Consider the following 8,177-nt stretch of genomic DNA (forward strand, 5'->3'; position numbering starts at 1 on the left):
CTGGGAACTTGGGGGACGATTTAGCCCAGTAGTTTTAAATTATTCTCTCAAAAGCCCTTGCATTCTGATAGGACCTCAGGGATTGCAGATGGTACCGTGAAGAAGGCTGAGGCAGGGAGGGAGGAACCAGGGCAGCCTTTTGATTTGAAGCTGTGATATTATCATTAGAAAAAGTTTTTTTAAAAACCACAGCTCTTATTTTACAGGCTAAAAATTCATTACTCTTTCTCAATAGGTGAATGCAAACTTAATTTAGACAGCCAGTTAGTGGCAAAGCAGCCCAGAAATTCAGGCTTTTGATCACCCAAGGGACCCTGTGCTCCTTCCTCTGAGGCCTCCGTAGGGTGGCCTCAGACCTCTTAAGGAGAATCGAGATGAGAATTGGGACAGGAGTGTTTTGATGGGCAGGGAAGTTGCCCTGGTGTGTGCCCTTAGGAAGCTGAGCCAACTGTAATGATAGTACCTTGTCTATGCTTGATTATGCTTCATTCAGGAACCTAGGCATGAGCCAGGTGGTGCCTGACATCCTCCTGGTGATGGTTATTGGTCCCAGGTTGGAGGAGTATCTTTTTCCCTGTGTGTCTCTGTTTACTGCTGTTGTCCTCATTACTGTTGGTAACCGTCTTGACCTTGAGGACAGCACCCCCTTAGGAAGAAACAGATACCAGAGATGGCAGAGCAGAGCGTGGAAGTAACCTGTGGCCTAGAAATACTTAGGAGCCCATCTGGAGCCCACCCCTCCTCTAAGTTTCCTGATGTGTGAGATCATAAAAGATTTTAACTGACACATTGATCCTCAGTACACAGAGTTTATTGTTTCCAGAAGTGGAGGTGGAATCTCACCTAGCAATCTGATGCATACATGCTCAGTAATCTATAGTGACCAAGGAAATGTATTTATGAGGCAATGAGTCAAAGCCAGAGAGCAGTTTATACATAGAAATGTTATCTTGTGATCTCCAAATTCACTACAAGGATAAATGAATATGTGCTGATATGTGACTGGCAGGGAATTAATTAACATATTGTAATTTAATAGGCTTTTGTAGAAATAACACCTGAACATGGGGGAATTCCTTTTACAATAACCTTTGCCTCAGTAGGATGGGACCGTGTGCACAGGTCCTTTAGGTAACAGTGCAGACCAAGAGGCAGCAACACAGCCCGAGGCTAGCTCTAGCACTGCTCACTTGTTTCTGCATTGCTTGTGCTTCCAAGGTAGCCAAGGAACAGCAGGAACTGTGCATCTGTCTCACAAAGCCTAGGATGTTTACCATCTGCCCCTTTCAGGAAATTTGCTGACTCCTGGTACTCCCCCAGGTACCTTACAGGTCAACTTGACTTGATCTGTAAGTCCTGACAGTCTGGACAGACCTACAGCATGGCCTGGCCAGGCTGTCTTCCTGGTGACTGCACTTGTGTATAGCAATCCCTTTTCTTGATCCTCAGTAACAAAATATCAATCTTGTAGTTGTTTGTGTAGTTCATGATAAGTTTTGTATAGCTGGATGAGAGACACTTTTTTTTTTTTTGGTACAACAAATCCTATTTCCACTAATTCTATTATAAAATCAGGAAAACCATTCTCCATAGATTGCATTGGAAATGTTTGAGAATGTAGTTAAGATGATGGCTACTTGTATATTTTTTTATAGTGCTCTGAGTACACTTCTAATGGGACATCACTCTTGTTACATTGACAGATAATACTTAAGGTGAAATTTCTCTTCATTAAAAAGAGCAGAAATTGTAAAGGTAAGGAGAGGATATTACCATACCAGGTGTCTTTGGAGCAGACAGGGCCCCAGAAAGTGGTGAAAAGGCATAACCAAAAGTAAACTCTGCCAGTTGAACAATTTGTAGTGGACCAGCACTAACCATGCTTAACCTATTCCCATGAATCTCAAATGGATTGAATGATGAGGTACTTAATATGATGACACCTTTTATAAAGTAAAACTCATATTTTTTTACTACTTTCCTACTCCCCTGAAAGGAAGCAGAGTATTAATTCTCAAGTTGGTACAATAATGAGAGCTCAGTTATGAGGCTGCTTCCAATGGAGTGTGGGGGGGTCAGGAAGAGGGGTGTGATGCCTTTCGGAAAAAGAAAGACAAATCCTTCCCATCCATGCCTCTTCAGACATTGCTTCCTCAAATGTTCCTCCATCGGCCAGCAGATTAATTACTTAAAGTTCAAAGCTAATCACATCAGTCCTCTATTTGTAATCTTGCAATGGTCCCAGGAATAAAATCCCAGCTCTCTAGGAGGCAGAGTGCACTCACCGCTCTCATCTCTCCAGCCACCCCGAGCCGATTGTGCCATGTCTCCCATTGCTAGCTTTTGCTCACTTTGCTTCCTTTTCCAGAATGCCTCTTCCCCCGTCTTCACCTAGCTCACCATCCTGACCCGTCACAATGCAGGCCAAACACCACTTCCTCTGCAAAACTTTTCTTCTCATTCCATCCCCTGACTGCTACCCTCCCTGTCAGTCCCAGTTGGATTGGAGGCATACTTATACCACTGTGAGGATTGTCCTACTATCTTCTTTACTGGGCTTTAAATTTCTGTAAGGGTGCAGAGTTACTGATCCTCATTGACCTACTAGGTCACACAATATCTGGCACGCAATAGTCATCCCAGCCATGTCTGCCAAATACATAGTGCTTTTAGAACTTAGGATGGTGATTAAAGGACACATACCTTGCCATGGTAGTTGTGTTAGAATTGGAACCATCCTTGCTGCTTTAGAAATAAATGAGCAAAGCAGAACACTCATCCCTTTTCTCTCCTCAGATACTGAAGGAACTTTAAATATTTTAAGCAGATATATTTAAAAAGCATTCTTTTCAAAGTCTCAGCACTGTATAGGTCACTAACAAAACATACAAAGGGACCTTTATTGGCTTGGGAATGCAAAATACCTTCTTACCCAAATTCATCAGTACTCTTTTTCAAAGGAAAGAACCTCATCTTTTTGTTTCTCTCCAAGGACTGTCTTTAAAGTGACTAAAGGAGATTCAGGGTACATTTTGGCCACCATGCCATCCAAATGTCAGAGAGACCTTATCACAAACAGTGATGTTATTCCTTGAAATCTGTGAGAATATGGCATTATCAAAGTGGAACAGAATCTTTTTGCACTCTGATGTGTTGTCTGGTTATAGTTTGATGATGGTGATGATGATGATGGTGATGATGATGATGATGATGATGATGATATATCTACCCTTTGAAGTAAACTGGGTAAATTGGAACAAATACAGGAGACGAAAACTGGGAAGTGGTCTGAGAATAGAAGGAAGGTGCTTCTCAGGTTGGAAATGTGAAGCCTAAAAGTGACTTCAAATCCATGTTCAAGCTTATAAATGATTTATCATAAATTATGCAGAATACAAGTAATATGTCATAAGGGAACTGAACGAGGAGCTTAAGTTGTAGTTCTATTATATAAAATAATGTTAGTAAAAACAATTTACTGATACAGTAAAGTCTAATGTCTGCAGTTAACCATGCAATGGCAAACTCCAGATCTCTGACTTATAAGGCTGTAATAAGCATTTCTGCTCACCTGGTAGCAAGATGCTCTCACCACAGACGAAATGTCCCAAAGCCAGCAGCAGTCAGCCTCTTGAAGGCTTGACTTGTTAACATAAATGTAAAGAGGCGCAAGAACAGAATGTACTTATCACAAACTCCTTGAACACATGGGTGGAATGTCACTTACATAATCTGGCAGGTTGCAGTTGTGCTGTGTGAAATAAAAGCCTGCTTTCTTAAGCCCACAGAAGCCTCTATGTTCTTTTTTGTTGTTTTTTTTAAGTCTTTTTATTTTATATTGGAAACAGTGCTCACAGCATGAGTAATGCCCATCAGTTATCAGTAATTTAGCAGATTGTGCCAGTGTTGACATTTATTCTTGGCTTCATTGTGTGTGCGTGTGTGTTTTAAACAATAATACAGCTGTCCCCGTTCCTGGCAATTACAAGATAAAAATGGTGTTCACTGAATCTGTCATCATGATCACTTATCTATGTGTTTACTCTTTTGTTGCAAGGCCTTCTGAGTGTTTTCTGTGATTCTGTAATCAGAATATAAAATTGGCTTACAGGGGAAACTGGCTCTATAGGGATAGCAAGAAAAAGGACTTCAAATCCCACATTTTACAACCTTAGGTTTCTGACTCCACTGTAGAGGCTTGTAAAGCGTGTGTGTGTGTGTGTGTGTGTGTGTGTGTGTGTGAGAGAGAGAGAGAGAGAGAGAGAGAGAGAGAGAGAGACTCTGACTTGATCTGAAGAAGTGAGATTTAAAACGCTGTGAGGATAGAAGAGCCACCTCAGCAGAAACACACTGAACTACTGAACTATTGCTGGTCATTTGCAGAGTATCATGGGATCAAAATAGATCCCCGACAGAGTATTGCTGCAAAGTTCCAACTGTGCCTGTCATTAACATTAACCTTATTTTCTGCTAATTTGTGCAGGTGATCTGCCAGTTGAGAGAGGAAGTGCCTCCCCTTTGCAGAGCAAGTACCTTTGGGGCTGTTACTGTCCCTCATCTATTTGGACTTTAGCTTGGTGGGCTTTTTTGCTATTAGGTTAGCCAGTTAATTACAGTGTCACCTGAATTCTTATTGGTCTTAGCAAGTCTGAATATCCCTTTGGAAATCTGCTTGGTAGTAGTCGCTACATCTGAACATATGTTTGCTGTCTGACCAAGCAATTTTACTTTCAAGTGCAGATGCCCAGTAGATAGGCATGCATGTGTTCACCAAAACACACGCACTGGGAGGTTCATGGAGGCAGATACCTCCATGTTCATTAATAGTAGGATGGGTAAAGATGTGCCATAGCCATCTCTAAGATCAAACAATATTGATGTGAAACCAATGACCACAGATTTAGCAGCCTAAATGTCATACACATATAAGCTGCCATTGTATGGGTCTTAAATTTGGGGGCAGTGGAGCTGGCATCTCTGCTGAGGGGTCCCAAAGATTGAAATCAAGGTATGGGCAGCTGGCGCTCAGTACCCTCCTAGAAACTCATTCAGGTTGTCAGTGAAATTCAGGGTCTTTTTGTGTTTGTAGGACTAAGATTCTCTGTTTCCTTGCTTGCTTATTAGCCAGGAGCCCATCTCTCAGCTTCAGGAGGCTATTTGCATACTTTGCCAAGTATTTTCTTCGTTTTTTTTTTAAATAAATTTTATCTCATTCCCCCAATCCTCCTCCCTTTCCTATGTACAAAAGCTGTTTCCATTTTTTCCTTGTTTTCAGTTTTTTCTTGTCCCTCCCATCCTTTCTTCCTCCCTCCTCCCTTGTTCTTCTCATCTGAACACTTTCTGCCCATTTCACAACACATCCATTACACATTTCAGTACTTATTTAAGCAGTCTCTATCTTAACTGCCAACAATGAAGAACCTTCTCATATTCATTCTTCTCATGTTTCATCTGTCTTCTACTGGGAAGATCCCACTCCTCTTTAAGGGCTCGTGTAATCAGGATGTGCAGGGCAATTTTCTGATTTGAATGGCAACTGATTTATGCATAATGACACCCACAAAAACCCTGCAGATTAATGTTCAGTTGATATAGTGGGTGAAGGCGTGGGTACAAGAAGGGGTGAGGAATTTAGGGAGTCTTAGAAGTCTGTTCACAGCACGTGATGACATGGATGAATCTCATAATCAACACTCAGCTAAAGAAGCCAGACATAAAAGAATATGTAATGTATGGTTCCATTTATAGAAAATACAAGAACAGGAAGTACAGAGGTCTTTGGCAGTAGAAGTCAGAACAGTGGTTTACTCCTGAGTATGTAGTAACTGGAAAGGAGCACGAAAGGGTCCTGGGGTTCTGAGAGTATTTTTCTTCCTTTCTTTTGCAGTAGTGGAGATTGAACACAGGACCCTGTGCATACTAGGCTGGCACTCTACCACTGAGCTATATATATCGACCTTTTAAAAATATTTTATTTTGAGACAAGGTCTCATTAAATTGTCCAGGCTGGCCTCAAACTCGTCATCCTTCTGCTTCACCTTCTCAAGTACCTGGAATTACAGGCATTTGCCACCACATCAGCTTATTTTTCTCTTTTGTTTTTTCTTTTTCTGGTACCAGGGATTGAATTCAGGACCTTGTGCTTGCCAGGCAGGTGCAGTGCTACTGAGTTACCTCCCTGGCTTATTTTTGTCTCTTGATCTGTGTGCTGGTCACACAGGTATGCTAAGCTTGTGAAAATTCAACCAGTGGTACATTTATGGTTTATGTACTTTTTGTAAATTTATTATAGTGCACTTAAACAAGTTTTAGGATAATTTAGATTTATTTATTACTTTGAAACATTTGTTTTGCCAAGGAAGCATGCATCCAAAGACAGCTCTCAGAGTGGAAGCCTTTTGGGGTGGGGGGGTGGGGGCTAAGCAGGAATAGAAGGAAACAAGGATGTTTTGCCTGGAGTGAAGGCAATGGAACCTTATGAAGTCTACATTTGAGGGCCAACTATTGGAGGTAAAAATTAGCCTTCTGTCAACTTGGGACTTGTGTGCAAACTTCATAATTTGGGTGGCCCAGTGCAAAGTCACATGAGGGCCCACTGTTGAAGACAGCAAAAATGCACCATTAAGCCAGTGATGGGTGAAGGTGGAGCACAACTGAGCAGGGCTGTTCTCCTTGCCTGTATGTGTAGGGCAAGGCTGCACATCAGACTCCAAGGACTTCTTGCTAGGTGAGCTACTGTGGACAGCTCGTGCTTTGGTCCATACAATTGTCATGTGGTTTAGCCAGAGGCTGGAAGGTAAAAAAATCATTAATATATGTGAGGGCAAGTGCTTTTTGATGTGTAATACACCAAATGAATGCAAGAATTATTATAATGATGGACCTTCCAAATGTTTGTTACTCCTTTAATTAGCTAAGAAGCCTACCTAAGACCTCCTGGATAAACACACAAACACTTCATAAATAGTGCAAGGTGCACTTCTGCCTTGTGAATTAAATTCCAAATTATTGGTAAACCCAAATCTTTTTTCTCATTGAGTTTATTGATACATTTTAGGTATACAGTACAGTTACATTCATCATTGGGATCTTGTACCTTTACATGATGTAAAACCCTAATCTTGACAACTTACCAGTACACTCCTTGGGTTTTTCAGTTCAAGAAACAACAGGGTTGAAATTATTGGAGTCTGGATACTCCCCACCAAAGTTCTTTCTCTTGCTGAGATTTGCATTTTGGTCAAGTTCCCAATGGAATTCTTGGCTTGCCTCTAGGAACCTACCCTCGAATCTGGAGGGTCCTGGGAAGGGGACTACTAGAATCAGCCATCTGGGGCTGCCATGGCTATGTGACTCCCAAGTGCTAGAAGACTTCGGTGTCAGGATGGCAGAGGTGTCGCCCAGGGGTGGGGGTTGGGTGGCGACGATTTTTAGGGGTGACGATTTCCGCAGAGACAGGGTATTCACACTGCATTTCTGTGATTATTTTTCCTGGCATACACTCTGAAGTATAGAGTGCTTCTCGACGTAGTGACTTACTAAATAAAGCTTTTGGGGACTGTGGTACCCAAAGGCAGCCAGCTCCATGACCTAGGACTTACGAGTAGCTCCAAGGATGAGACAAGGTCTCAGTGTCTCGTTGATAGCTGGGTCTTAGACAAACGGCTGCAAGCTTTACCCAGGATAGCGGATGAGGGGAGAGAAGCGTTGATGGGGGCTTGAATTAATGCTCTGCAGGAGTTGGGCGCCCGGCGCAGGCAGGCAACCCCGCAGGCCATTAGCATGCAGGAGCCGCAAGCGCCGTCCTTGACGGACTGCCCGGCTGACCTTGCTGCGCTTTCTCCAAAGAAATCTTCAGGAGCGCGCGAGGACGCGACCACGGCGCTGACTCAGTGCCCTGCATGCCGCATGCAAATGTTCCTGTCCAGCAAGCCCAGCTCCGCAGCCGCGGCTTCCCCTTCTTACCCTATTTTCATTCAAAGATTTAAACCCTGCGTTTTCCACTCAACCCTTCCCCCTCTCTACGGCCCGCCTGGGTCGTTAGTCCGACCGTCCGGGTGTTTTGTCCCATCGGCAAAACTGAAGGCCAACCTTCGCGCTCCCTCGCTGCGGGAAGGCATTAGACGTGGCCCGCGCCAGGCAAGCCCCAAGCGCGGGGCGTCCCGGATCTGGAGCCC

This window comes from Fukomys damarensis, unplaced genomic scaffold, assembly GCF_012274545.1.
Source record: "Fukomys damarensis isolate Sample0158 unplaced genomic scaffold, DMR_v1.0_HiC HiC_scaffold_30, whole genome shotgun sequence".
In the NCBI taxonomy this organism is placed as follows: domain Eukaryota; kingdom Metazoa; phylum Chordata; class Mammalia; order Rodentia; family Bathyergidae; genus Fukomys; species Fukomys damarensis.